The 5,000-nt window shown below is 45.7% G+C and overlaps 1 protein-coding gene and 1 long non-coding RNA gene across 5 annotated transcripts in view; both read right to left on the minus strand.

Moving 5' to 3' along the window:
• LOC123508289 (WAS/WASL-interacting protein family member 3-like) overlaps positions 1-5,000 on the minus strand; it is a 45,383-nt gene that overhangs the window by 24,858 nt on the left and 15,525 nt on the right. The window lies entirely within an intron of this gene.
• The window catches only part of LOC123508295, an 8,887-nt gene continuing 4,216 nt past the window's right edge, over positions 330-5,000 (minus strand). Inside the window, exon 2 of the long non-coding RNA XR_006675908.1 lies at positions 330-416. This is a non-coding gene — a long non-coding RNA (uncharacterized LOC123508295). The remainder of the gene's footprint in view (positions 417-5,000) is intronic.

Raw genomic sequence — 5,000 nt, forward strand, 5'->3', positions numbered from 1 at the left:
TTCTCTCTCTCTCTCTCTCTCTCTCTCTCTCTCTCTCTCTCTCTCTGTGTGTGTACAGTACCCAAGCACATCTGCAGTACGAAAAAGTATTACTGATTTCCGAGAAACCAGCAGGATTCTAAGGTTTAATTAAAGAGTTTCCAGTACAGCTTACTCATTACTTCGCTCATTAACCTCCAACTGCCTCGAGCTCACCATAAACTGTGACTGGGTGACGCAATCTCAGAATAAAAGATTTCTAAGGTACACTGGTCGCACGAGAAACTGATTAATTCAAGCCTTTTTTAGTACCAAGAGAAATGAATGATCAATTTAAACTTCTTAGTGTGTGTGTGTGTGTGTGTGTGTGTGTGTGTGTGTGTGTGTGTGTGTGTGTGTGTGTGTGTGTGTGTGTGTGTGTGTGTGTGTGTGTGTGTCTGGTTTTAACTTTTTTTTTCATTGCAACGCACGATTTCCTCTTTAATAACTCACTCTGCTTCATTCTACCCATCTCCTGCTAGTCTAACACGTTCCTTGCGCCGCTCCTCCACTGAGCTGAAACGTTCCCTGTAGTAATTATCTGGCGGTGCACTAAAACGTTCCCTCACTCGTGGTAGTTTTTGCCTGAAATGTTATATCTTCTTTCCGGATTTCTTACCAGACCTCAACCTTCCCTGTAATTGTATCCTGCTACCTTTGTGTTTCTTATTCTTGCTTTTATATGCTCCTGCTCCTCCACTTCCTCCTCCTACTATTACTACTACTACTACTACTACTACTACTACTACTACTACTACTACTACTACTACTGCTGCTGCTGCTACTACTACTAATGCTACTATTTTTCCTCTCTCGTCTTGCAATTTTGTGTTCGTGATTCATTTCATATATTTAGTACCTGTGTTGCTTTTTTCTTATCCTTGGTTTTTGTGCTTCTATTACTGCTACTGCTTCTGCTTCTGCTGCTGCTACTACTACTACTACTACTACTACTACTACTACTACTACTACTACTGTCAATTGTTTTTCTCTCTTTCAATCTAATACTCGTAGTTTATTTTGCATCTTCTTTTCCATTTACAATATTCTTCACTGTTATTCTCTTAGTTCCTTTATTTTTATCATTGCTACACCTTTTGGCTATTTTTGTACATTGCTAACTCTTCTGCAGCATTTTTTTTTTCACTTTCTCACTTTCCTAATTACAATTTTTCCTTTCCTTTCTTTCTTTTGCATTTTTTTTCTTTCTTTTCCAGCACAAGTCTTATTTCCACCAGTCCCATGCCTCAGACCATTTCCCTCACTCTATCAACAACCTCTTGCTATATTTACCTGCCCTGCTGAACCCTGCTGTACTTGCCTGCTAATCTACGCCTTCCTCAATACCTCTGCTTAATTAGAAGAATGTAACCTACCTACTAACATGCCTACCTGCCTCCCTGCCTTTATTCTCACCTGCCCACTGCTTTCCTCTGTTCTTTTCTTTTTACCTGCTGTTATGCATTCAGGTTTCCCTCAATACCTTTGCTTAATTACATGTGTGCATATTTTACCTGTCTATTTATCATCTCACCTGTCCCTCCCTCCCTTACCGCTATTCCTTCTACTTACTTTACTATACACCTGGATATCTCTCCAACACCTGTGGTTAATTAGATGCATATGCCTTACTTATATACATATTCACCTGTTCCTCCCATTCTCACCCTTCCTTCCCATGCCTTCCCCTTTCTTCCACCTGTTTACATTACGCACTGTCTTCTTTAATACCTATGCTTAATTAGATGTATGCTTTACCTGCCTGCCTCTCCCTTCACACCTGTCCATCCCTCTCCCCTTCCTCCATCTGGCACTGCACTCTAACCACACCCACTCCACCCCACACGAACCTCCACCATCTCCAACCCACAGCCACAGCCCCAAGCTCCCAGTCCCCAGCCCCCAGCTCCAGCCACTGTGTTTCCTACTCTGCTTGAACCGCCCTCTTCCTCTCTACCTATCCTCTTTATCTTCCCAGTATTCCAGTAGCCCAGTATTAGTTCCGCCCGCTACCTGCTCCTCTCTGCTACTCCCTACTGGTTCCCGCTGCCTGCTTGTTTTAGCGGTCCTCTGCTGGCGCGTTCTCTTCTCTGCTACATCGTCTCCATTTTTACGAGCGACAACACTACACGGGAGGAGTACGAACAGGTGTACTAGGCCTTATTACAGGTGTGTGGGGGGCCAGGTGTGTGGGGCAGGTTGGAGGGTGGAAGAAAAGAGTGTGGGATGTTTGGGTGGTGGTGAGGCTTTATGGCGAGTGATGGGGAGTGATTAACAGGTGTGGATTACAGATATCTAGGTGGTGGTGGACAGGTAAAGGTGAGCATGGGAAGCACTGATCATTGAGGGGGACAGTGCAAGGTGATAGGTAAGTCTTAACTAGATTTTTAAAGCGGGGATTGGAAAGGTGGACGAGATTGCAGGTAAGGACGAAAGGGGAAAAGCAATGCAGGAGTGAGGCGAGAGGTGATAGAGGGGACGGCAAGAGTTGAAAGGCAAGATAGATACACGATTTGAGGGGAATGGGGATGACTAGCAGGTACACAAGACTATTACAGGTAGTAGGGAAAGAGGGGAGACGTGGTGAGGTTAATGGGAAGAGTGGATGAGTGAGGGGAAGATCAGGGAGACTTCAGAGGAAATGGGAGTCTCTACAGGTAAGGAGTGGATAGAAAAACGAAAATGAAAGGCGGTGCATAGAAGTAATTTAAAGGGAGGAAAAAGAGAAAGGGAAATAATTTAAAGGGGAAAAAGAAAAGGGAAATATATATACGTTTTAGTTTCATAAGGCAAAAGTGACGGCGTGACAGGTGCAGTAGCTAAGGCAATGGGACAGGTGTGAAAGAATATGCAAGGCAGAGATGGATGATGGGATGGGGATGGGTACAACAGGTGTGGCAGGGTATGAGGCAGGGATGTAACAAAGTAAGACAGGGTAACTTAGATAGATGGTCCTGTGCTGGGGAGGAAAGGAAGGGGAAAAGTGGGAATAAAAGGGGACGAAGGGTATGTAAGTGACAGGGTATGACAGCGAGAGAAGTGGTAATGGTGGGGAAAGCCAGTTGTGGTTAGCAAGACTGGCGAATGACTGGTAAAGGTTGAGTGACGTGGTATGATAGGAGGATATTGGACAGAGAAATAGTAGAGGTGGGGAGGGCCAGTTGGGGTTAACAAAAGTTGGGGAATGACTAGGAATGCCTAAATGATGAGGTATGCTGAGTCTTTCCCCCTCATCTCCCCAACACATCAACACCTCCCCAATTCAATACCTTACTTCCCCTACAAGTCTTAACCCTTTCAATTCTAGAGCACAATTTTGCGTCGATTTGTAAGATTAGACCATTTTATTGACATTAGGATGAGTCTATGGAGGTCAGAAGATTAATGGCCACAGTCTTCACTATATCAATCCTTTCAGTACTGGGGCACATTTTCACCTTGAGATTTGTGTACTATTAGACCATTTTACTGACATCAGGATGAGTCTATGGAGGTCAGAAGATTAATGGCCACAGTCTTCACTATTCTAATCACCCACATAAACTTTTGAAGCTATACAAAATCACCAAATAATAAGCATAATGAATAAGGAAACGCGTCATGGTACTGAAGGGGTTAAGCGGAATGGCGATCTAGGGACTTGGCAGGGGATTCTACAGGGAGGATCGGCAGGGACGTCTGGTAGGGGAGCTTGGAAATGAGGTATTGGTGAGGATATTGATGGAAAGGGAAGCTTGATAAGGAATCGATGGCAAGGGGATTAAAGGAAGGACAGACTTGGCAGGGGTGTGTAGGGCGGCTCTAGTACGGAAGGGGATGTTTGGTAGGGGTAATATAAGGAAATACGTGGTTTGGAGGTGTGCAAGGGGGTTTAATATTTGGCAGGGATGATGACAGAGGTAAGGAAAGTCGATGGCAAGGGGATTCAAGGCAGGAAAGACTTGGCAGGGGTGTGTAGGGCGGCTCTAGTACGGAAGGGGATGTTTGGCAGGGGTAATATAAGGAAATACATGGTTTAATATTTGGCAAGGATGATGACAGAGGTAAGGAAAGATGATAATGGATGAAGAGGGATTGGCAGGGGATTGGCAGGGGGATTGGCAAGGTGATAATGTGTATATTGGAGAAAAAATCACGAAATGAAAAATTGAACCGTATTAAATTTGAGAGAAAAATGCGTAACAATCGTAACCCCTCCCTCTCTCTCTCTCTCTCTCTCTCTCTCTCTCTCTCTCTCTCTCTCTCTCACCCGTCGCTTATCCCATTTTCCCTCCGCGTTTTCTCCTGTCGGTTCAGATTTAGGTGGTGGTGGAGGAGGAGGAGGAGGAGGAGGAGGAGGAGGAGGAGGAGGAGGAAGAGCAGAGAAGAGGAGAAGCAGAAGAAAAGAGAAAGGAGGAGGAGGAGGAGGAGGAGGAGGAGGAGGAGGAGGAGGAGGAGGAGGAGGAGGAGGAGGAGGAGGAGGAGGAGGAGGAGGAGGAGGAGGAGGAAGAGGAAGAGGAAGAGGAAGAGGAAGAGGAGGAGGAGGAGGGTGCAGTGACACACCACAGTAAGTCTCCAAGGGACAGGTGAGGTGTGGAGGGGTGAGGGGCGTGGAGGGGTGAGTAGTGTCGTGTCGTGTCGTGTCGTGTCAGAAAGAGGGCAATAGTAGAGAAAGTAGCCACATTATGTAAAACACTGGTAGGGTCAGCTGGCACGGGGAGAGGGGGCAGGGGAGCGAAGGAACACTTGTGTAATGGAAGGTGTGACAGGGTGAGGCGTAAGAGAAAGGGAGATGGCAGGGGGGAGGTAGAAAAAAAAAGGGGGAAGAGGGTAAAGAAAGAGAAAGTAAGAGAAGACAGTACAATAGGAAAGTAAGGGAAAGGGATGATATAATGTGCTTACTTGCGTTATGTGACACTTGCTGACGTGTGTGTGTGTGTGTGTGTGTGTGTGTGTGTGTGTGTGTGTGTGTGTGTGTGTGTGTGTGTGTGTGTGTGTGTGTG

Source organism: Portunus trituberculatus, chromosome 24 (assembly GCF_017591435.1).
Source record: "Portunus trituberculatus isolate SZX2019 chromosome 24, ASM1759143v1, whole genome shotgun sequence".
Taxonomy (NCBI): Eukaryota; Metazoa; Arthropoda; class Malacostraca; order Decapoda; family Portunidae; genus Portunus; species Portunus trituberculatus.